This window comes from Patagioenas fasciata, chromosome 2, assembly GCF_037038585.1.
Source record: "Patagioenas fasciata isolate bPatFas1 chromosome 2, bPatFas1.hap1, whole genome shotgun sequence".
NCBI classification, from domain to species: Eukaryota; Metazoa; Chordata; class Aves; order Columbiformes; family Columbidae; genus Patagioenas; species Patagioenas fasciata.
The window spans coordinates 12,567,577-12,594,182 of NC_092521.1; the positions used below are offsets into that span (position 1 = coordinate 12,567,577).

The 26,606-nt window shown below is 38.5% G+C and overlaps 1 long non-coding RNA gene across 1 annotated transcript in view; it reads right to left on the minus strand.

Moving 5' to 3' along the window:
* Positions 1-582: 582 nt before the first annotated feature.
* Positions 583-26,606, minus strand: part of LOC139827334 (uncharacterized) — a 45,168-nt gene continuing 19,144 nt past the window's right edge. The window contains exons 2-3 of the long non-coding RNA XR_011737848.1: positions 3,337-3,449; positions 583-1,306 (exon numbers count right to left, since the gene is read on the minus strand). This is a non-coding gene — a long non-coding RNA (uncharacterized lncRNA). The remainder of the gene's footprint in view (positions 1,307-3,336; positions 3,450-26,606) is intronic.

Below are 26,606 nucleotides of genomic sequence, written 5' to 3' on the forward strand. Positions count from 1 at the left end.
AAGTTTATTGAAAAAAAAAAAAAAAAAAAAAAAAGTTAGGTAGTCGTAAAGACCTTATAATTCTTGAATTTATTCAGAACATGTACAACACATGCACCTGTAAGTCAGTTCAGCAAATCACTGCTTAAGAACACTGATATCATATCATATCATATCATATCATATCATATCATATCATATCTATCATATCATATCATATCGTATCATATCATATCATAATTTCAACACCTTTCTTCATAAGAGAACCTATTTTCCAAACTAAGAACAGTCTAGCAAAAATTGAAACCTTTCTCAAACATTTCTCAAATTTGTTTTAAAAGGTCCTTTTTCCCTAACCTACTTTCACAACATAAAATATTCCCTCCCCTCACATAGCCAGCCTTATCATGATTTCATCAGGTTATGTCAGAACTGCACATCCTTTTTGTTATGATGTCTTACAATAGTTTTCTTGTTGCCTTCGCGTCTTTACACCTCAGTTGGAATTATCATCTCAGCCTGCTACTCACCTATGTGGGATTCAAACATGAAACTACAGAGAGTCACCAATGGACATGCACACACCCTCCCTCCCTCCCCATATTAACAAACATACCACATCCACAGCTCTCTTGAATATTAGCATGGACTTTCAGCTCATCTTCAGTCCAGGTCTAGACCCTAGGCTCCTTTATCAGCCAAACTCAGAGCCTGGGTCTGTCCATGTTGTCATCTCCTCCCACTTGCTGGCTAGTGTGACTTGAAGATCACTGGCGAACATATACATACACTCACAATATCATAGAGAAATAGGAGTAGAATTTAGTAAGGGTAGACTATGGTTATCAGGTGCAGGGTTGTGTCCAGGTCCAGTGCTGGGCTCTCCAGTATGACAGTGACATGGAGATGATGAAGATGACTACGGGACTGGAGCATCTAATGTATGAGGAAAGGCTGGAGAAGGGAGAGCTTGGGAGATGACTTCAATGTGCCTAAATACCTGATGGGATGCGGTATGGAAGACAGACCCAGACTCTTCTCAGCCTTGCCCACTGGCAGGACAAGAGACAGTGCACACAAACTCTAATAGAAATACAGGAAATTCCACTTAGAAGTGAGAGAAAACTTTTTGACATTGAACTGGTCAAATCCTGAAGCAGGCCGGTCAGAGAGGTTATAATGTCTCCATCCTTGGATATTCTTACAACACAACTGGATGCAGCTTTCAGAATTCTGCTGTAGTTGACGCTACATTAACAGCTAGCTAACTATCTGGAGTATTGTTTTGCCACCACCAGGGCAGCCATTCCTTTCTTTTTCCTCCCTGCTGAAAAAAAAAAAAAAAAACTTAATATTTTTTTGTTAATTAGCAATTGATATATTTTTCTTTTTTTTTTTTCTTTTTTCTTTCATTTCTCCACATCACTGTTTTTGTCAGCATTAGCCTCTTTGTTCTATATGAAGGCAAGGGATTATATTTTTTTCTCTCTTTTTTTAATTTTTTTCTTTCAGAATCTTCATTAGCTATTTAACAATTAAAGTTTTAAACTGTGGTGGAGAAAGAGGCCGAGTAGTTTAGGTTGAGGTTAAAAAAGCAGTTTTAAGAATGCAGGTATTAAAGCAGCATGCACGGAAGTTTTGATTTTTGTGAATACCATCAAACAATCAATATATGGAGAAGACAGAAACAAAAGATGTTTGTAGGACTCATACAAGAAGAAAATAAAAGAAACATCACCAGGCTTTCAACTGGTTTCATTCTTGTTTTCTGAGGTTCTTCATACTGTCAGGTTTACAATATATATTTTTGTAGCCTCACATTCTTCACTTTCTTTTCAATAAAAACTCAAGAGGTGACAGCATGGAAGAGATGTTTTGTATTGCTTCATCATGTCAAAATAACAATACTGGTACATCAGCACTTAAAGTACTGTCGCACGATCAAAATGTGTGTTTTTACAGGCCTAAGTGCTGATTAATGGACTAATCCTTGTCTTTCTCATGCCATAACTGGTAAAGATAAGGACTGAAATCTTTTGACATCATGTATCAGGAAAGCCTTGATCAAAAGTCTTTTAATCAGCTTTCCTTGTACTAACAGAGAAGTCGAGTATTTCAAAATGGGACAGTGACATAAAAGCCCATGCATTACAGGTATTATAAATACACCATTCACAAAGCTACCATTGAGCATTCAGGCAGCTTATGGGGAAAGATGAAGTGTCTGACTGAAGCAAAAATTCTTTAGGCACCTTCAGACTATACTGAAACCCATGTTTCTGGACTCCCTGCTGATGAGTGGTGGCACTGAAGCATTCTCATGTTTGATTATCATAAATAATAGGCAAGTTCTTCTCCAACATGCTGAAAGGGTTTCCCCATTATCCTCAAGGAGACCAGCATAGTGGCCCGAGAGTTAAATTATGCTTAACTCCAAAAATACAAAATCCAGGGGACATCAAAAGCACACAGGACCATTTTCTGCTGTATCTTTGATGCCCCTGCTCAAAGGTAGCTGCAAAGATGCAACTTTACATCCTCACACACTGATGCAAGTGACCTTTGAAGTGCCATCTCCAGAGAGCTTCACATTTAACAGCCACAGTTACTTTCTTTTCCCCTTCATATGTCATGATGTATATGTTTACTTCTTTGTTGAAAGTCCATAGAGTGATTTAGGGATACACAGACAGGTTTACCTAAGAATTCTATGTATTTTTAAAAGAAACATATAACATCAGTGTAACAGTGGCACCCAGCCTTTGCTCAAATCCTGCATATTCTGATTCATCCTTTTAAGTCTACAAGTCCTATTACCTTCAGATAAGAAATCCCAGAGTGAGGAGCATCTATGGTATTTATGATAATAAAGAAAGGTAAAATTGTGTAAGAAACATCGGAGTTTTCATAATCAAAGGAGTGGGAACGAATGCAAACACAAGTCTTTGTGGAAAGTGTGGAAGTGCTCATTTTGCCTATGAGGGAGATGGAGAAAAAGTGGATTTCATTTGAGAGGAAGAAGTATTAATAAGAGTACGTAAAATTCCTGCATTAGGACCTTTAATAATAAGGGGGAAAGACTACAGGAAGGAAGCATCCAGGGTACATCTGAATGTGCCCAAGCTGGTGAGATTGGTGCACAGTGGATTCATTAGAATGGGCAGTGTCTCACTGCAATGTATCCTGTATCATTCCCTTCCTATTGACAGATCTGCGTTTTCCCTTCTGCTCACAAACCAGGCAGAGAAATGTATGTTACTGTGTCTGTGTACATTAACAGTTGTTTGATGTCGGATGAAGGCAGTACCCAGTCTTCATACCTCTCATAGAGTTAACTTTACCTTCAACCTCAATTACCTTTTTCCCCACCTCAAAACTCCTTTCGTGTCATTTTTGTTAGACCATTATTTTTAGTCTTTGCCACATCTTGGTTGAAATGTCCCACTTGAGAAGGGAAGTCCAGGATATATCTAGAATATAAAAATAGAGAAATATGAATCACAAACCCAGTCACTCAACAGGAATCACATGGTATGACTGGCAGAGAGTAGGCAACACTAGGGTCTTTGTGTCTAGTACCTTTGCTTGGATACAAAAGGAAAGACAAATAACAAACACAGAGATTCTGCACAACAGTGTAAGCACCTTTTACGTTCAAACCTCATGGCTATCAAAAAGCTGGTTGTTGAGAGCAATTGACAAACAGAGGAGAATGGGAAGGATAGATGCAGCTGGCAGATAAAATCTTACAGAAAATTTAGCCTTTAGTTGGTCACTGTGCTTACAAACACAGACCTACCTCGAATGTGAAAATAACTCATACTGGCTGGCAGATGAGCATGCAGTGTCAAAGGGAAACAAAGGAAAATGAAAACATTTTTGGAGAGAAACACAAGAGGTGTAATAAGCCTTCATGTGGCTCTTTAACACCAGGTTGACTCCTGTACAGGAGTAAGTTAGCGCTGTGCAAGCTGAGTTACAGTAACTGAGCATCTGGCTCAATGTGGTCAACTATTTATTACTTATGTAACTCTAACCTGAGTCCAAAATACCAGTTTTCACACAAGACAGCTAAGCTGAGACCTGAACAAAGAAAAAAGAAGCAAGCAACTGGTATAGAAAATAATATTGCAAAAAGAGAATTAGTGGACAAAGCCAAGAAGGAAAAATCATTGTTCTTAGAAGGAAACCATGGGTTCATTCTTTTTTTTCCAGTATATGTTGCTCAGAGCACTAGCATGTTCAGTTACTAGCCCAACTTTTTTCATACAAGTTCAGGGACTGAATATTTATCACTCAGATCATCTTTACAGCAAATTTACATTAACCTCAGTGGAATAAGCTCTGATTTATACCATCTTAAGTAAGGTTAAGAACAAACTCTTGTTTTTCAATGTCTCAAGTGGAACATCAGGTGAGGCAAAGCTAAGCCTTGTAGTTGAGACTCACATTTCCAGACACTTACATGGTTTTGGATTGTCATGCTCTGTTGTGACAAAGTCTGCTTTGAAAGGTGAGCAGAGAAAAGTCTTGACAGGTCTGGATGCACTGGCCTCTGCTCTGCCAACATAGTGCCATTTCACACCTCAAAAGCTGGTCTAAAAGCAAGACACATTGTGTAAAAAGGTAGATTACTGGAGAGATTTGCTATACCTAATTTGTAAGGAATTAACCTGTCAGATTTCCCCCCTCTATTAATGGTTGTATCTTTGCTTCTCAGGGGTGGATGGAGAGCTCCCTTTCTGCCATGTCTGTAGCTCAAGCTGCTGTTGCAATGAACTGGTGTGGCCCATGCAGTGGTTGACCATTTTCACACACAGTGCTGCCCGCAGAGCCCTGTGAGCCAGGCAGAAATTCAGCAACCAGTTTTCATAAGCCATTTGCAGCACGGACACTTTGCGATTATGAGGCAATGGCAATCAACCAACAAAACACAAATACCTCGGGTGAAATAGCTTCATAGAACCTTAGCAATGCACCAAGAACTGAAAATACAACCTTTTTGTTTTGTACCATTTTGGGAAATCAATACTTGCATGCTTGTTCTCCTCTCAAAATAAACATTGCACAGCTGCTTTTCTCTCTTCTTTTGTACCCCTGCCTGATCTCCTGTACTCACAAGCAGCTCTGCAGTAAGTAGCTGTCAGCCTGGGGAGTGCTCAAGGCAGCAATCTCAAAGGTTACAGGCTCCTGGGTTGTGTCTCCCTGGCCGTCTCTATTTGTCATTGATGTTCGTGGTAGATTGCAATAGGATAACATCCATGCCAACATGTTTTTCGGCTGACAACATCTCCCTTTGTGTGGTTGTGGGTGTCTTTATTCCCTCTCTCGCAATATCTTTTGAACTATTTAGCTTATGTCAACTAGACTCATCAGGTTTAACTAATTTAACTTGTGTAGAGGACTTTGGAGAGACCAGAGTGTCATTCCCTCAATTCTGTCTTTCCGAATAAGATCAGATAAAAGCTTTGATATCCAGTCCTCTGTAACTCATTGTGTCTCTGTGGGGCAGGCACTTGTGCAATGGATGGGCCAAGCACCTGCATCCCTCCCACACAGAACAGAGTGAGCAGCACAGAGGAAATGTAATTCAGGGGAACTAAAGCTGAGTCCTTCATGTCACTCAACTCCCTAAAAAACTGTGCTGACTACATAAATAATGAATTCCTCAGAATAAGGAGATTTTCTTTTCATGTATGTTTCGACAGTGCCTAACAGCACAATAAAGCCCTGGTCACCTCTGAAGCTTCTATGCGCTTCTACAATATAAATAAATATAATAAAAAATGAGTTGTCAGAGAAAGAGGTCATGGATCAGCAAAGTAGATCAAACTTTAACAGCCCATCAGGGCCAGACTGCCTAGCAACAAAACAATTCATCATTAAGAAGTTTTTGCGCTTTATTATAAATTTAGGTTTAAAAGAAACATTGGAATCCCTGTGTCAAATTTTGCTCTGAGTTACTTAGGTGCAAACCGAGAGCAATTTTATGAAGTCAATGGAGCTGCTATAAATTGAAGGAAAAAAAGTTACCTCCACATATTTTGAAAACCACTATTTTATGACTTAAGTCTAGGGAGTACATACTACTGTTTTAAATATCTACTGCTATATAAATATGGTTATTTTCTAAAGCAAGTCATTGATTTGGGTTTCTTTTTTAATTACACTTCTTGCATCACAGTCATTTTTAATGTATATAAAGCAAAAGGCGTGGATCTCAAGTGGCCTGAATGAGGGATTGTGTAAGAAAGTTAAAAGCAAACTAAAAACATCTTGGTGTATAAATAAAGATAAGGAAATAAAACTACATAAATAAAAAAAAAAATAAAAGCTTTTGAGGCTACAGCTTCTGTGTTTTAGTGTTAGTTAGCTGATTCTGAAAAGTCTGTTCACTTAATAGAATGTGTAATAAGATATTTAGGAAATGTCTTAACTATCCAAAATCCCTTCCTCTTTATATATATTTTTATATATATATATATATATACACATACATATATATATACACTCTTATTTTTCTTCTCTCATACACAGTAAGAGATCCATCTCATTTGGACTGCGTGTCACACCAATTCAGCTGCTGGCCTAGGATCTGGCTTGGTCCATGCAGACATCTCGCATGTTCTGCACAATCTCGGTGAAGCAGCAGAGCTGATAAGCAGATCACACCATCGGACCATCCGTTGTCAAGAGGGACACTATTGAAATTGGTCTTTTATAGCCACTGTAGGAACATGCCAGCTCCAGTCTCTTTTCCTTTAACCACTTTCACAGGATGATTTATAAAGCATCCATGTCTTCCTCAATAGGACTTTGTAGCTCGTTCTTGAAGATCTAAAAAGCTGGGGTGTTTAATAGCATTCACATCCCAGCCCTGTCTCTTGCAGCTTTGGGCACTGCTGGGTCTTGGCTCACAGGTGTGGTTGTCATCTATTTCTGTAGATTTTTCAGGAGGATTTAATATCAGATTTTTACTATACCATCTGAATAATATTCGGTAGGTTATTGCTTTGTCATCTGGAAGCATTTAACTGCTCCCTTCCCCTCTCCTTCCTGCTCTGCAAAAAATAACAATAAAATAGAACTGTTGCCAAATCCTAACGGTTTTCACTGTACTAGCTCAGCTCAGCGGCTTGATACAGCCAGTTCCATCTTGTCTTTGAGTATGTCACATAGACCAGTTTGATCAGAATGTAAATTGTGTTTGTCTTTCTGATTCTTATTCCAAAGGCCTGGTAAATTTTGGGGAAATGTCAGAAAATAGACATCTGATTAGACTAATAGATTTTGTAACATGAAGCTGTTTCATATTCCGATAGGTTGGGTGATTTTAATGCTTAGAATGTTAGATTTTTAATTGCAAACAGAAGGTCATATGAATAGATTAATAATCTTTTGGTGTCTGGCTTATCCTTTTATTTGCTTTTTTCATCCCATAGTATTTGCTAATGTTTCTAGTTATAAGACAATTATTGCATCTCTATGCTACTGTTAGCAGCAGGGGTTTTACTGTCACAGATCATGACAGATGGACATGTATATAGAGCTTTGATTAACACTCCAGATTTATTTTTAAAACTCTATATTTATTGAGCCTGTAACACAGGTGGTTGAGAATGAGACTGACTTTTTTTTCCCTTTCCTAATATTGTGTCATTGAGACTCACCAAGAGTCAATATTACAAATGGCTTGTAATGGTACATATACTGTGACATTTATAAGCACCTGAATTAGTCAGGATCTTTAAGATATTGAGGTTTAATTAAACTTTCTGAAACTCAGCATTGAACCTGCCTAAAATTCAGTAAGAGCTGATAAAAGAATTTAACTTAAGAATGACTAAAATTTCCATGTTTTCAAAAATATTCAAAAGATATAACTGAAAATCACTGAAGTTAAGCAGCTAGAAACAAGAAGTAAACAAACCAGAAAGCCATAGGCACTTGCAGGGCAACCTAGCTAGTGTTTGGGTATAGATACCCATCTGCAAAGCTTGATGAAACCAAAACGTTTCCTGAGGCTTATGTTTCACCAAGACAGAAAATCAGTAGTTTTTGCTACCTTGCACAGCATTTTGATAGCACAGAATGTCTTAGTACCTGTTCACCCACCCCCATCAACCTGTAGCCTCCCTCGCCAAAATCCACTCTGGCCTCCTACCTCCCCCCTTGATCTCAACACAAAATCCAAGAACTTCAGCCACTTACACTAGAAATGTAACCAGAATAAAGAAAGGAAGAGAGGAACTAGGAGATGGTCATCACCTTTTGTATGATAGCCCAAAGTGGGCTTATTTGGACAATTCCTTTTTTGAATCACATCTTCATCCTGATAGTGTTCAAATCCACATCTCCTGCCTCTTGTAGGTGTGCCCAACTCCTAACTCACAGTCATGGGAAGATGGGCAAAGAAAGGAGTAGAGAATGAGGACACGAGTGTGGATCATGGAGCTGCAGAGAGTAAACAAGGAGGAAGCTTCTCTTCACAGTCTTTGTTCTTACTACTGTTCTGATACTTTTGCCTTGAAACAGCACCAAATAAATGAAACATGCCCTTTTTCTTTAATTCTTCTCTTTCTGACCACACAGATCAACTCTGAAATGAACAAAGGGGAGCGAAATCTGGCACAGGATTACCAGTACAGAAATCCTTTTCACAGGTGTTAACATCCAACAATATAAACCAAAACACAGAGGGAAGAAAAAGATAAAAATAATTTGGAGATATTTCAAAGCAGAGGGTAAGGTGTGGGCTTGTTGAATCTACACCAATGAGTTTGTTTTGGATAAATTAACAGAATTAATTCCAATGATCTTTTTCCCTTAAGGGGTAACGTCTGTGGTTGATTTATGTCTGTTTATGGCAACTAGAACCACCCCAAACAGATCTTTGCCCTGCTAAAATAAAATCTTTCACATGTGAAAGGTTTGAATTGAGATACTTGAAAACTTGGTTATGATTGGGAAGGAGAAAAATAATACATCTTTATTTTCAGTATACTGAAGGGAACTCCCTGTTTAGGACCAAATCTAACCCCTCTACAGATTTATCCTCACGTAAATACAATGAAACAAAAGATATCTTTTCCATCAGATTACATGCTGAACCTCTGTTAAAAGTTATTCATTATCTTTACTGAAAAGAGTCAGATATAATCATGAGTCTGCTAGCTGACCCTATATAATGCTTATCTTCCCTCAGCAGATATAACCCTTAGACAATTGTTGCACATAGAGATAATCAGAAAGAAACTTATCTGGCCAGAAAGATGTCTGTCCAGAAATATGGCCTTAATCTTCTGTCCAAATATCTTTAGGGCCTCACAAATGGCACCAGAAATCAATGCGTGGCAACCGATCCAAGCCCACATCATTCTAGTCAGAAGAACCCAAAGATCTCTCCCTAAAGCAGATACCTGCTGACAGGTCAGTTCTTTTGGGACTGTGACTTTATTCAGTTCTCTGAATATAGGCATCTAGTGCCATCACGATATGTCAGCTGGCCTCCAGCTGTTCTCCCAAAGGATGCAGCTCGTCCTTAAATCTGTCATAGCTACCAGTCCTCTCTAGCACTGAGAGATCTATGTTAACTGGGTACTTTATGACCTTGCAAGCAACAGTTGACTGGGTTTAAGTTACATCCCACTCTACCTCTCCACTGCCTGTAATGGAAGTCCAAGCACTGACAGCACATGTAGGCTCCTGTACGTCAACACCTACACCTAGGTGCTCTTGACTCCATGTCTATAAGTTTGCGTTAAAGCCCCAGAATAAGGATAACCTTAGACTCTGTGTGGCACAAACGCTGTACAGAGATTGTCTCATTAAAACCATCATAGAATAGTAGAATTGTTTGGGTTGGAAGGGAAGAACCCCCCTGACGTGGGTAGGGACACCTTGCACTAGATCAGGTTGCTCAAAGCCCCATCCAACTTGGCCTTGAACACTTCCAACGATGAGGTAATGAAAACTTCTCTGGCCAACCTGTTCCATGGTCTTACCACCCTCACAGTAAATAATTTCTTCCTAATATTTCCTCTGAATCTACTCTCAGTTTAAAACTGTTGCCTCTCATCCTATCTGTACACTCCCTGACAAAGAGTCCCTCCCCAGCTTTCCTGCAAGGTCACCTTTAGGTACTGGAAGGCTGGAACAAGGTCTCCCTGGAGCCTTCTCTTCTCCAGGCTGAATAACCCCAGCTCTCTCAGCCTGTCTTCGTAGGAGAGGTGCTCCAGCCTACTGATCATCCTCATGGCCCTTCTCTGGACTCACTCCAACAGGTCCATGTGTTTCTTACATTGGAGGCCCAGAGTTGAACACAGTACTCCAGGTTGGATCTTACCAGAGTGGAGAGGGAGAATCATCTCTTTCAACCTGCTGGTCACATTTCTTTTGATGCAGCCCAGGGTACAACTGGCTTTACAGGCTGCAAGTGCATATTGCTGAATCATGTTGAGCTTCTCATCAACTACCATCCTCAAGTCTTCCCCATGGCTGGTCTCAATCTATTCTCCCAGCCTGTATTTGTGCTTGGGATTTTCCTGACCAATGTGCAGGACCTTGCACTCAGCCTTGTTGAACTTCACGAGGTTTGCATGGGACCACTTCTCGAGTCTGGCAAGGTCCCTTTGCATGGCAACCCTTCCTCCAACGTGTCAACCACACCACACAGCTTGATGTCATTGGCAAACTTGCTGAGGGTGCACTGAATCCCACTGTCCATGTCATCTACAAACATGTTAAACAGATCATTAGATACCAGAAGCAGCACGACCAGGATGTGTGGAATTTATCCTAATTAGCCCTGCTTAGAAATAGTAACAGTTATCCTGTCTGGAATTTATGGCTATTACTGGCTTTACTGCATTTTGTGACTTAGGTATCATTGTAGGGCCATTCATCTTACCTCACAAGGCTAAATTCCCTGATTCCAGGTCTGTGCTTTGATTTCATGACATGCTGCCCTGTATTGTTGTACCAAATTTGATCAAAGTGACCGCTCAGATGGGACTTTCAAGGGAGATATTTCAATCTGCCCAATGAAGTCAGTATTGCAGTTCATAGTTTATATCACCATGCACCACCCACTGATCCTTTTCCATCTTATTTCCAAACAACTTTAACTCTGTGCAACATGACGTATATCCCTTTTGCAGCCCCCTGATTTCAGCTTCCTTAAGATCATTTCCTCTCACATCCTCTGCAATTCCATCTTCACTACTTGCCTTTCTTTTGCATGGCACTCCTTTCCTTCAGCACATCTGAAGGGAAGCAGAAGCTCTGAAGCACATTAGTTTTGGCTCATTTAAGTTTTCTCACCTCTGCTCCTTACCCTCCTACTGATGCTGCTCTGTGCCAAGGGAATGGGAAGGAGAAGAGTAGGAGGAGAAGCTGTTAGCATACACTGAAGCACAGCTGTATTAACATGCTCCAAAGCACCATGTTATTTCAACTGAGCAGGCTGGAGCCAAGATGAATCTGTTGTTGGATAGCATGGATATTCACTAACCTAGTCTAACTTATGAAAAAGCCTGATTCTGTTTGATTTCCACAGCAGCTGTTATTGTGTGACCTGCAGATTTACTTAAGCTCAGACAGAGATACTGAATCAGAGTAACGTCGCGAGTTATCCTATTTCTTACAAAGTAAGGTGGGCTCACAGCGAGTTGAAATCCACCTCTTGTTGAAAACAAGGTATTTTGAAATTTATTGGATAATCTCTTTCTCCTGTTAGCTTGGACGCTCTGAAGCTGAAAGGTCATGAAAACCAATAAAAGAGTTCAACATTTCTGCACAAGGCAATGGAAAACAGATCATTGGTCGAAAACTGGTTGAGAGAGAAAGCTCAAAAATCCATTTTTAGGCTTCATTGCATAACATTATTTGGCTAGAAGAATAAATATAATAAATAAGGGAGAATGCAAGTGATTGTGTGGTTCAGATAGCTACACAGGGGTGTCTGATGCCATTTTAGACACCAGTAGCCTTCGGGTACTGCTACAGAAAGATCCTGTTTCAAATGCAACTCTTGGCTTATCTGCATGTCCTGTGCAGATTTCTCAGATTTTTTTTAGGCAACAGTACTACACACCGTGGTGGCAGGAGACCTCAGGAGATAACCTACACCAATGCCGCGCTCAAAGACCGAATAACTTCAAAAGCTATATTTTAGGAAAAATAAAAGGTGCAAAAGAAGAAAAGAGATTCTGAAAGCCAGAAAAATCTCTCACTTTTCTACATTTGGACAAAACTCATTATTATCTTTAAAACAAAAAAGAAAATCTAAAGAAGGTTTGATCTAAACTTAGTTTGGGATCTCAGTCCAGTGAAGTGCACTGTTGCTTTCTTCAGAGGTCAAACCAGGTAGCAGAAGTACAAGTTTTTACACTGTTCCCAGCAATGTACTTTATTCTAAACCCAGAGAGGATAGCTTATCTACCAGTGCCTTCAGTCTTCACAGAAAATGGCAGCAAAAACGCAACATGGTGTCAGCAGTAAAGAATTATGTCCTGTTAAAATGGGACACAGACCTTTAACTGAGTACTGAACAGATCTCAGGGGGTCATAATTTCAGGTTATTCTCCATCAGGCCTATAATTCACTCTCCTTAGTAGGACTTCAATGACTTGTAATTAGCATGGCAGTTACAGACTGTATCATGCTAAAACTTTGTACATATATCACATTATCACCTATCTAAAAGCTCACAGGTCATATGCTTGCATAACACAAGTTCATATTGAGTCAATTCTTTACAGCCTCTAAATGTACTCATGTCAAATGCAGATCCAGAAGAGCTTTATTAATGCTAGGCCACAATGCTGATGGTTGCGGTTTGCCAGATATTAGAGACCAATCTATAGTACTCCTGTTTATACAGAATAGTCTGTTACTCCAAAAACTGACTTCAGTGGCTTATTAAAGTAAGGATACATTATGTGCATTTATTTGTTTATATGTGAGTGCTGAAAAAGCTTTTCTTGAGTTGGTGATTACTCTTTTGATAATCCAATATTAATTTTGACCTCCATTTGGTATTAAAATTTTTCATGTATTAACTGTGTGAAAGATTAAAATGGAATTATTTGTTTAGAACAGCAAATTAACGTTCTGATAAGGAGCAGTAATGCACAAGCAACTGCTTTTCAAATCTTTAGTTTCAGCGATTTCCCCATTGGCAAGTATTTAAAACAGATACACAATAGGTCAGTAGCAAATTAAAGAATCTTTCTCTCTTCTGTTAATCTATTTCTGTTTCCTTCTTTGTGGCCAGAATGAAAAGCAGAGAGTAAAAGAGTTTTGCCTGTTGCTTTTATTCCTGGTCTGCCAGAGGGATATAGAAATAAAACATTACATGGGAGAATCACAACACATTCTTGTAATTCTCCACAGATACATAAAATCTAGCATGGTGGCAGCTAAAAGAAAAATGATCTCTGAAAATAACCTTAAATGCATGCATATTTGGGTGGGTGTGTTTTACTGCCTTAACCTTTTGGAAAGTTCATGTTTACATGAATCATTTATTTTTATAACAAGAGGCTCAAGCAAATACTGAATAACATCAGAACACTAAACAAATTGTTTTATTCCATCTTTCTGAAGCCATCAATACCCTCTGGTCCAAGAAAAACATACAACTAAAAATACCCTCACATATTTTTGCTGGTAGTTCAGGCCATGAGGATAGTAGAAAAGTTACAGTCACATGTATTTATTAAGAAGTATCAGTATGATCAAACCCGTTAACTGCAGCCTTAAATATCCCAGCAGCTCCCGAGCTGCCTAATCCTGAAAGAACACTCCTTAGCTATGGGTCAGCTCTTCTTTTAATTAATTCAGTGCTAAAAATCCACAGTGTTTCAAAGAGGCAGGATCTGTCTCTGTAAACATGAGCCCGAACTTGATTATCTGTCTACCTCTGCTACCTGCCTGTCTTGTTACCTCCACCCAAGAGAAAGGACTGGACTTTCTCACCTGATAGACCCAGCTGAGTCCTTTGATGTGTTTCTGAACCTGCTCATCACGTTTTAAGTCCATCTTGATTTTTTTGAAGTTACCCCTTCTTTGAACAGGGAGTTGGAGTAGATGACTTCCTGAGGTCTCTTGCAACCAAATTTATTCTACAACTTGATAATTTTTCAGGGGCGCTTGCATCTATCTCATAAAGTATATCCTTTTGCCAGCTGATGGTGAACTTTGGAAGTTTTAGCAAAAACAAGCAAAACGTACGATAAATAGCATAGATGCCTTACTTGTGTGTTTTCATACTACGGTACATTTAGATTCCTTTAGAATGCAAACAATTTCAGATTTCCTATAGTGCAATACTTCTTTAAGGGATAATTATCACAACCATGAAATGGTTTTTATACCTTTAAAACATACACTCAATCTGAATGAGCACAGTAATTCTGTTAGAATAGAGAAACATTTCTGTTAAGGTAGCAAAATCCTAAGAGCTTTGTCTCAAAGATGACCATCAAAAACTGCCTAAAGCTTATGTCATACTTTCATTGCCTCATACACAAGTGTCTGGAGGTATTCCTCGTGTTATAATGTACCAAATACATCTGTCTACTTCTGAGAGAGATGAAACCAGGTTTGTAGAGTACAACAGCTGGAGGCCAGGTAACCTCAACCTCCAGAACAGCGCTCCACACTTCTGTTCATGCAACCAACTGCCCCACTTTGTGTGGGACTGAGTTCCAGATTCAGAGACTTCAGTGTTTGTATGTAGCTGCTTATACATAGACTAAGTGTCCAGCCTCCCTGTCTACTCAGTGTAGAGATTGGCTGAAAGTCAACTCCCAAAATATAGGCATCTGGTGCTATTTCTAATGCTCAAGAGTAGCTAGGACCTACAGGTGGGATAAGCAGATATGACACAGGATCTGTGGGAGACCCATGGCCTCTGCCCAGGTGAAATGCTTCGCCTTATCCCAAATGATGGGTAATTTCTATTTAAAAATGTGAATCAAACCACTAGTTGTTCCAGTCAATGGTGCCTCCAGAGTGATTTGGTTCACTCTAATGAACCACACATTGGTGGGTCAGAAGAATACCTGTGGGACTCCACCAAACCAACTTCCTACATCTCCACTGACCACAGCAAGATTTTAGACAGCAAGCACACATTAACTAAATGACACATTTCAGATGACAAAATGTAGATGTCCTAATGTACCTTGAATCCCACTCTTACTGTAATTTCTCGAGGCAAGACAGTGTCTGTTATCTTATCAAAGCTAATATAACAGCTGCCCTTAGAACAGTAGGAGCAATTAACAACCTGATGTTATTTACAGGAATCATAATGATATTTATAAGAAAAGTTAAATAATTTATTATCATTTCAGCTTGTTCCAGAACACTCTTAAGTCCATGAGAGTCGTGCAAACTTCAAGAATCAAGAGCTACAAAGTCATTGTTTTTAGAGAGGCTTGTATATTGGTCTGAGAAGACATAATTAAGTTGGAATTAGGGCATAATAAGTGTGGGAGGGAACAAGAATCCCACCTAAGCTCTTGTGTGAACTCTCAGTCCTTCATAAGAAGATCTGTAAAAGCAACACAACTTTTCAGATCTGAGTGGACAGTGAAATGGAAACAACTGGATCTTGTGTATATCTCTGGTATGCTTAACGTTAATGTCAGCTTTTAGTCTAACTTTGCTCTAGTCACTGTTGCCAATCTCTTCTAGAAATAACAAAAATAACCATAAGTCACTGAGCAGCACCAATTTTATTTTGGCCATTTATTAAAAACAGTATAACAAATAAACCTCTTCCTTCCCTCTTTCTTTTAATCCCATACTTGGTCATGCATAAAATAAAAGTAGAAATGACTGGTACAAGGATCTTAAATTCATTTTGCACTTTTGTATCACAAAGAATGCAATACTTTTCTTCCTTCTCCCCTATTCTGCTCTGCAACTCTGTTCTGTCAGCCACTCAAAGAATGAAATTAGTAGCCCTGGTCCCTTTTTAGAAATCCTGTAACTTCATTTAGTCATCTAAGGAATCCCTAAAGCTAGACCACCCCGAAAGCTGACTGAAAATCCAACTTTAATACAAGCTCTGCTCATAGAAGTCCTAGAAATAGTAACCAGACCTGAGACAGAAAAACCAGCTTTCACCTGTACAATTCAAGCCCACCTTTTACATTAGTAGTCTACACACACGGCAAGAATGATTACATCTCCATTATTTTCTCAACCTTAAACCTGCCCCTAACACTAGTAAAGGTGTCTGTTAAAGGTGACACTGTTAAAGGTTGACTGTCAGACCCTGAAACCAAGGGTATAAACATATTATAAGCCTCATGTAAAAGCAGAACTGCTTTTATTTTTTTCTGTGTACACATCACCATACAGATTTTAAATATTTCCATGCTTATTTGTTTTATGTTAACCACAGCCCTAATTCTGACTCTGTTTATTGCTTGCTTTCCAGCCATACCATCCAGTTGGAGAAACAATAGTGAGACACTTACTTGTTTTATTTCTGTAGTCTAGAAACAGTATCACAAAAATTGTATGTCTTCCTCCTTTTCTGATCCCTAGTACTAACCATAACCTTAACTCTAGATTTCCATATTCCTCAGTCATTTATATGAATTAAAATTATAACCCTGATCCACTGACTAACCGGTTTGAAATTATTTTATTTTGAGGGTCTAAAGTCAGCATAAGAGCGATCTACTCTCATTTTTTGAAAATTAACACTAAATCTGCTACAGCTATTTTGCAATCATAGAGCATAACTTGAAAGAAAAATATAATTATAAAAAAGTAATTATTTTGAAAGTACTGTCTGCACTATACAACCATAATTACAGCACTTATCTCCCTCATTCCCATAACTCTAACCCTAACCCTACCGTGCTTCTCAGCCACAGCTAAGAGTAAGCAAAGATAAGCCATTATCTCAAGAAGACACAAGCATGAATATTACTTTTCTTATATAATGCATAGCCACATGGTATAATTTATCCTATTCTTTTTCTTATTTAAAAAAAAAAAAAAAAAAAAAAGTAAAAAAATTTTCATGAACCCATAGAAGTTGTCAAAAAAAAAAGACATCCCCCCACCCCGTGTTCTAATTAACACTTACATTCAGCCTAACTCCTGGGTAATGCTCAATACTATCACAAAAGATTATTGACATTTCCTCCAATCCAACCCTTTTCCTTCCTGTTGAAACATTAACCCTTATTTAATCCCTGAACTCTCATAATTAAAAAGGAGCACAGTCACCCTGGAGTAATAAGACAAAATAAAGGAATATCAATGTCAATGCTTTTCCTAGTACACTTACATTTCTGAATTATACCACACACAAACTGCCACCACAGATAAGTTTTAACTCTTTCTTTCCGATACCTGACTCTAACCAAAATGTCATCCATCTTGAGATCTCCAGACTGAGCCTGTTCCTGAAGGGAATAGTAATTCTTGGCCATTAGTCTATGCCATCAATCATTTTATTGTGAGGGTCTACTCATAATACATCGACAGATCCAGAGCTTTCTTCCACTCTTTTCTTAAAGCTGCCACTATTCTCCCTGGTTGAAAAGTTTCCATGGAACCTCAGATGATCCCATCACAACCACCAACTTCAGTAGCAGTTTTATTTGTCATGCAGCACAAAACATAATCACAAATCTGTCCCTTCCCTCTCTTAACCTTAAATCTACAAGTTTTAAAGCATCAAAGAGTACCAAAGGTTCTGAAAGTAAACTAGTCAATTAGCTCCATTTGCTCCCAGAATGCATTTTGGAATACCTTCACAGTATCACAGTATCACAGTATCACAGTATGTTTGGGATTGGAAGGGACCTCAAAAGATCATCTAGTCCAATCCCCCTGCTGGAGCAGGAACGCCTAGGTGAGGTCGCACAGGAATGTGTCCAGGCGGGCTTTGAATGTCTCCAGGGAAGGAGACTCCACAACCCCCCTGGGCAGCCTGTTCCAGTGTCTGTTACCCTCACTGAGAAGAAGTTCTTTCTCAAATTTAAGTGGAACCTCTTGTGTTCCAGCTTGATCCCATTGCCCCTTGTACTATCATTGTTTGCCACTGAGAAGAGCCTGACTCCATCCTCGTGGCACTCACCCTTTATATATTTATAAACATTAATAAGGTCACCCCTCAGTCTCCTCTTCTCCAAACTAAAGAGACCCAGCTCCCTCAGCCTTTCTTCATAAGGGAGATGCTCCACTCCCTTCATCATCTTTGTTGCCCTACGCTGGACCCTCTCCAGCAGTTCCCTGTCCTTCTGGAACTGAGGGGCCCAGATCCTCCCCCTCAGTGCATTGACAGCCATAACTTCAATTCTTACTGTTTAATAAATTTCTCAGCTTCCAAGGTCTCCTTCACTCTGTCCAATAAATAATAGACTCCAAACAAAAAGGTGTTAGTTTTCCTTTCCTGGGTACTCCACTATTTAAATCTTTTTGCTGCTTCTCTTTCAGAAGCTGTAACATAATGCTAAACATAATCCTCTTTTTTGAAAAAAATCTGTGGACTTCAGGAAGTAAAAATCTAAAAATAAGTGATTCTTCTGAATATCAGTATTCACTGTATGCTTAAAAGTTTATCAATAGACTGTGTCTGAAAAGTTTTGGCAGGATTTTTTTTTCTAAGCATCGAACTATTTAACTTTCTTTAATAACCTCCATGGACTCCAAGAGTTTCCAGTGAAAACAGAACGATGAGAAAGTGGAGTACAGGTCAACAGGAACAAGGAGGAGTCTTTGGAGAGAGCTGAGATGTGTATGAACTGTTGCTTTCAACATAGACCGGCTGAGGAAGAACAGAGGAGAGGGTGCAGAGTCTGGGATGACTCACAGTGATTTTAGAAGACATTGGTTGCTGTGAAATGGCATGCCATAGAGCATAGCTTAGGGTTGGAGACTTGCTTTTGTAAAGGAAGAAGGGTTGGATATTAGGAAAACAGACATTATGGGTCACTCATTCAAACTTTAGCTTGATACCTCCTCTCACCTTCACACAGCAGTTACTGGCCAAAGCTCAGTATGCACCAGAAATATGGAATAAGAGCAAAATTACAGCAGTTGCATAGGACTTGAAACAACCAATCAAATTAACTAGTTATCCATGTGTTCTAACACCCATAAACCTTCTGTTTGAGACAATAAATGGTAGCATGTGACTAGATACACATAAAACTGATAAAGAATTAGAGATATAAAAAATAATCTTAACAACAATGGAGAATTGCATAGAAACTGTCACATATACAAAATACCTTTCATATTGTTGAAGGAATGATGATGATGAAACTCAAGCTACCTTCCCACTCCTACTTCTTTTGTCACTCACTTTCCTTTGACTAGAATGGACTATAGATGAGTGTTTTTGTGTTGAATACTCACTGTGAAAGGGGCTGGAATTGGTTGTCTACCAAGAGACACAAATATTAAAGTCACATTTAACTCAGGGATCCAGGTAAAATTGACAGATGCTCAGGATTTATTCTGCATTTGCTAGGAAGGGGCTGATTAGAAGTTTATCTATAAAGGATTTTTACAAAGACTGCCAGTTTTGGAAAAGCTTTGAAACTAATCCAGCATAGGTACTGATAATGCTCCACAAATGCTATGAGTGGACAAGCACTTGGACCACGTTGTGCTTGAAAAGAGATTTAGTTTGGAACCATTGCAAACTGCTTAGGTATTCTGACATCATTTTTACCAGAGGGAAAATCAAGGAAGAAGCTTTAACAGTGTCATAAACTGCATCTCTGTCATACTCCTTTACACCACAGGCCACTAGTCATGTGTGTACAATAGAGATTTCTGAGGTGTCAGTGTTGAGATGTGTCACTAGATAGAGCATAACTTTGAAGATTGTAAACGTATTCCTGTAGGAAGAAACTATTTATTTCCCCAGACTTGCTGGCAGGATTAGACTGACTTTAGCACTGTATACGTATTTAAAAAAATCCCCTGCAAAATATTCAAGAGGAGTGCTCCACAGAGAACATTGCATAGGAGATTTTTCTTAAACATATGGCAGAAAGCATATTAGCATGAGTAACTTCTATGACATTTCCCCCTCCTCCCATCCCCAGAATTGCTATGAGGCACATACAAAGTGCAAGTGAGAATCTGGAAGGAGAAAAGAAACAAGTAGGAGTTGGAAATCAGGCTTGGAACTGAAAATCAGAGGATTCCTGAGGCCCAGGTTTTCTTCTTAAACAGGCAGTTGCATTTTGGTAGCTCCTGAAATAAAAAGGCTTGAAATTCAAAAAGTCCCGAGTCAATTGGTGAACCCATGAAGGGATTTTGTGTGCATTTACGTATCTGTGTAATTAACCTACTAATGAAATTCTTGTGAACAGAACTTCTAACATTCCTGTCTCTACCACAGAGCTACTTTGGTAAATTATATAATTTCAGTGTGCCTTAGTTTCCCATATGCAAAATTAGAATAACAGTGCTTCCTTTCTGTAATCTATGTAAGTTGTGAGCAAATTTGGGAAAGAAAAAAAGAAAAAAACAAAACCAAAAACAACTGGGTCTACCAATGCTGGAGGCTACCCCACATCATCCGTGTCCACTGCTAATAATGAAAACTCCAGACACTTGCAATCTTGCACCATTAAAAACAAATCCGAACGCAAGAAATCGTAAGGAACCATTTTTGTGCTCTCCTAGTCTGGTCTTTGTCATACTTCTGGGAGACCCAATAAGGTTATAAAGATAATTATCAAAAATTATTTCATGAAAAAAGAAGTAGCACATTTTCTGTCCTTCATCAGTTATGTAGTATCAGCAATGTGATAAATCTGAATTCCAAATATAGTATTACGCTCATGCTCTGATCCATATTCCATTTTATACACTCATGAACATATATTGGGAAAGCTGAGTTTAAGCAAAAGAGAGATCAAAATCCCAAGAGACTTTATCAACTTCGTTTCTCTGCCTGAGACCTCAGCTGCACCAGTCCGTAGTTTCACTGTCCTGTCTCTCTTTGCTCTTCTTCACCTTAGACAGGAACTCTGATGCCCCAAATCCACGCTGACTGCATGTGCTCCTGCAGTTTGGGAATTAGAGCATTCTAAATGGGAGTGAGCATCTCAAATTTTGTGTCAGATTGATGCTAAGTTGTGATTTCATAGAAAAAGTGGCAAGATTATTTTTTAGACAAAAGGCGAACAGCCAACCATATACCAGTTGCACAAAATTTCAGGTCTTCTCTAGTAAGTGTGCTATGAATCAAAACTTCCTACTGTGTGAAACTACAAGGAAAATAAACAATAAAAATCAATGATTGCAATTAGTACACTATATGTTCTTTTTCGGCATCATCACCTTCATGAAAGCAACTGAAACACCTGAAACCATTGTTCTGCTTTTCAGTTGTGCTATTAGCTTGTTTCTCTGCTAAGGTTTTCAGATTCAGAGAGCACTGAGATTTCCAATTTGGGCTTTCATAACCAGAACAAAGTTGTCCTCATTGAACCTGACAGGGGAGAGTCTAAGTGGATCCTAAGTGTAATTTCAAATGGTAAAAATGTTAAGCAGCATTCAGCTTCAAAAAGTTAATGGTCCTCTAGGCTGAGATCTTAATACAACAAGAAGAAAGTCAAAGTATCATCTCACCAAGAGCTAGAGAAAGTGACACTTTTGGGTATCATCATGTAGACTGAATGGTCCAATCCAGGTAAACGAGAAAATACTGCAGACATAGCAGAGCCTTCTTGATCACTTATGAAAAGGCTGTAGGTGCTGCAGCTAGAAGCTGGAACAGATTTCAGAATGTGTCAGCACTGCTCAGAGATGACCCAGGGACAGGCATTGTCACACAAGTGATGAGTGAAGAAATGTCAAAAAGAATTTGCGAAAGCTTGTGTTTTCCAGTTTTAAATATTTTTGTGTCACTTCACTGAACCAGGCTTCTCCCCAGCATTGGTGTTTGCATCCAACCTCGCCATCAAGTTGTCATCAAGATATATGTTCACTTTTGAGGTGCAATAAGAACTGGAAATCCTGTTACACTGACAGCATCAACAGTGTATTTTTAATAAATATTGATATCAGCTATTTAGATTTTAAGACAATTTGCGTAGCTATCCCCCATCGCAGTATTTAACTGAAGTTTCTTAACAGTTTGTGATCAGAATAAAACTGTTTAAAATGCTAATTTCATTTCTTTAGCCAAGTCCTTCTAAGAAGAATGTGTAATTATCTGTTCAGCAGTGGTTCCAGATAGATGACTATGTGTCCCTTTCATTTTAAAGAGAATTTCCTTACAAATTTTCAATGTGGTTATTTTTCACTATGAAAGGGAATATGAAATTTTAAAAGCAGACCAAGAAGATGGTTTAGGATGAAAAAGGGATGGATTTTCAGTCTGAAAGGGTTTCTGATCAACATAAAAAAAACTATGCAGTTCTCCTGCTTTTTCTGAATCTCAAACTTTTTTATAAATCATGAAGTTGATGGAGAATGACAGAGTGCTTCTCACCCACGAGACTCCAGATTATTTAGTATACATAATACCTTACAAAAGCAAATCCAGATCATGACATTTTTTCAAGCTTTTCACATGAGTAGGTGCATTGTGGTTTTGTTGCAACCTTTCCTCAAGGAGATTAGACTTCACAAGATTTGGACTAATTTGCACAGAGGGCAAATCAGAAGGACATTAATGACCAATATAAACACATTAATAAGCCTTAACTAGTTCATTGGCTGGCAATCAGGAGAGCTGTGGCCTCAAGCAGCTACAGAGTAACTGGCCTGATTTTTTGTGTAGTAATCATAGCAAAGCGGCAGATGTTGTTTACATCCAGCGCTGGAGGATTCCCCTTGAACGTGAGCTCAGATTGGACTGTGACAGACTGATCTGGCACGGCAGAGCATTCCGCTCATTCCGCTTCTGTTTAGGTAAGTTTAACAGATAATAAATGGATTCCCCCCAGTATTCACAAACAGCTCTAGCCCTGAAATAATTATGCCTCTGTTCAAAGTTTTAGAGCCTATGCCAGCATGTGTGAAGCGAATGACAAGAAAAACACCCTTCAAAAGTACAATTTTAGTAATGCCCAGCATTAAGTACTCTTCAATCTCATAATACATTCTCCAGCGTGACTTTCCTGTTCTTTCTCAGGGCATAAAGGAAGCATGGGCACAGAACGTGTGTGACATAAGGGGTACTGCCCTGAGTGGTGTTTGTAGAAAGAATTGGGAACACAGCACCTGACCTGTAACTTCAGTAACTCCTGTGCTTGCAGATTTCCAGGAATTCCATTGAGTCCTTCAAAGAGCTCTTGAGTTGCTTATTCCAGACTGTGGCGATACTATGGTTCAAACCTCCCAGAGAAGACCCTTCCTGGATGGCACTCAGTATTTTCCTTTTCCCCTTATCTTATAATATCCGTAAGGAGCAGATTCTGCCCTTACACAAATCTACAATCACCTTATTCTTGTCACACATCTCCATTTATTATTTCCATCAGTCCATGTAGACCAACTCCACTGGAGTGTATTTGATATGGACAATAGGAGTGTCATAGGCTTTTCTGATCTGTAAAAACCCTTAAACAACAGCATATATAGGACTTGCTACAACCCACACAACATACCAGTATCCATTTTCCAACTTTCAGGCCCCATTTCATGCTTATATATATATATTTTTTTTTTCAGCAGAGCCACAATGATTGAATGTAAATCAAAGGTGCAGAATCTTCTGCCATAATAGTAACACTTGTATGATATATCAAGAAAATTCACTATGGGAATGGCAACATCTCAGTTGAGTGACACTCCTAGGATCTTCTTCACAAAAGGAAATAAAGGCATCTTCTTTGTCTGGAAAATGCAAATTTAGAAAACTTCATCCGTGCGTTTGCTCAGAGCTCAGCTACTGAAAATTGTATTTTGCAACCTAAATTCTCCTGAAGTAAGACCATATTCACAGTGGGACTGAGATAATTTTTCATTACTGCCCTTCATTTGATGGGAAGGCTTCTCCATAAATATTTTAAAAAGCTCCCCAACAGATGGATAATACTGCTGCATGATCCAAAATGTACTCTTAAAGTGATAGTTTTACATTTAATTTTAAAATAAGATTGGTGCATTTAATATTGTCAAATTAAATGTCATGTTTGGTGGATAAAAATGTTCCTTCTCAAAATCATCTCTTAAAGAGAAAAACAGTTAGGATGCTCCTGACCTGTATATTAATATTTATTGTTTTATTCGAAATCTGTTCTTTCTGAACATATAAACAAATAAAATCATTTTGTGTTTACGTAATAATACTAATATAATCTAAATCATGATTTAAAAATAAAAATGTGATCATTCTTTCTAAAAAAAATCACAGGCTTGCAATTTCTGAACGATTCCTTTGAATTATTTATGAAATCAGCATTTTCTGATGGAGAAAATTTTGCAGAATACTTCTGAGAAATTCAACGAACTGTAACCTATTAAAAGAAATCCAGAAAATAAAATAATAATCTATTCTAGAAGTCTTACAAGAGGTGTTCGCATGTTCTACACATAATATTCTTTCCTCCAAAAATTTATTTCTTTCTAATATAGATTTGTTTTTTCTATGTCAGTAGATCTCATATCCACACAGAGAACAACTCTTGTGAACCTATTTCTTCCCAAACTTCACAGTTCAACTCCAAAGTAGAGTCACAGTGCTTGAAAAATAAATAAGCAGCCCACTGCAATCCCCATGTACACACTATGGAGTAGTAACCGTTCACCTTCAATCTCTAACTGCTCGGAAAAGAATCATTTTTCTACCTTACCTGATTCCTTAGAAAATTACATGAGAAAGACCTCAAAGGAAATGGAGTTTTGTAGCACTTTTAAAATAAGCAGAAGTGTAAAACTCTTTGAATGAAGAAAAAAAAACAGAGATGGCTTTTGTCTGTAGCTCTAGGAACTATCAAAATCATAGTTTTGAACCAAAAAGACTGTCATCTATCCCTGCAACCCATTTATGACCATATCTTAAAATGGCTTGATGTTCTTTTTCCTTTCCTTCGCTGCCCCTGGACTGGCATGAAAAAGCCAAGCACCTCTGTGCTTTCTGCAGATGGTGGTACCAAGTTTCCTTGCCAGAGCAATCCCAGGCAGAGCACCTCACCATTTAACCTTGTGAGCTTCCAGGCATGATACATCCACTGCAAGGGGCAGTAGAAAGGCACTGTTGGATAGATAAATAGCAGTTCTCAGAGTATTTTTAAAATAACATGTGAAACACCAAAAATGGACTTAAGACAGAGGTGAAGCTTAGAGAAAAAAAAAAGTTGGTAATTTATCCCATTGACTGCTTTACACAGATGGTAGACAAGGCTGAGCAAGTGGAAGATCTTTCTCTGCTTTCTCAGAAAATGAGAATAGCAGTAGTCTACAGGTGGGATGAGAAAACAAGCCAGTACGGTTGAGGTTTCCTCTGTAGCACATGCATGAAGGTGCCAGAACTGACTGCTTAACATGCACCAGGAATGACAAAACCCAGAAGATATTCCAATATGTTGAATTCTTCCTGGGTAAAAATGGTTATAGTTTCTTTTATTCCTTCTGCTTGTAAAAAACTAGCACATCAGTGTGGATCCTCAAGCAAAATGCAGCAAAAGTCTAATATTTAGCATTATCAGTCATTTTTTTCAGCATGACACTGAGCAAAGCTGGGAAAAAACACAGAAGGCAAATTAATTTCTCTGAGAACGTTAGTTCCACACACCTCGCAAAATAAGGATGGGAAATAAAAGAGTTAGATACACCTAATGTAAAATACTATGTTAGTGGAAAACTGAAGGATGAGGGTTAAACTAATTTATTCAGAAATAAATTTTTGTGTGCTGTGTCAAGATGCAATGCCAGGTCACATAACACCATCACAACAACTACAACAAACAGAATGTCTCAGTAGCACATACCATGTGTAAAGAAATAATAAATAATAACAGAATATTTTGCATTTAAATAACACCTTTCATCCCAAAGGATTCTAAAACACTTGACAAGTTTAAACATCCACATAGATTTATTTATATACGGAAAACAATTTCTTCCACTGCTAAAACATATAACTTTCATAAACAGCAGTATGTAAGTCAGAAAACAAAGAAAAATAATTAATCTAAATTAATCCACAGAGGAAACCTCTATTTCTTGTGTTGTAGTGTAGAAGGTCTGGCAGAAGAAAGCAGCATTAAATTCTGGTCTAACTTAATTCTCTAGTTTAATTTGTCATTTTTTGTAGAGTCTTCATCTGAAGAAACCTGATATTCAAACCCCAACTGGACACAGTCCTGGGCAACCTTTTAATCTAAATGAATCTGTGATTTTCCTGTATAGCTAAAGAAAAATTTCTTTGGTGTTGCATGGAAGCAAGTGTACAATTTTATCATAAAATACCTATCCTGCCTATTTACTTTTGATCACTGAGAGGTTCCAGCAAGTGTTTCAAACTGCTAAGGCATCAGATTATGGACCAAGGAGATATTTTTCCAACAGTGATATCAAATATTCAGCCTTAAAGAAGATAATTTTATTTGGTACAAGATAATGGAGTTTTTTCCTCCCTGGAAAACTATGAAAAAGGCCAGCTGCTGGTCTGA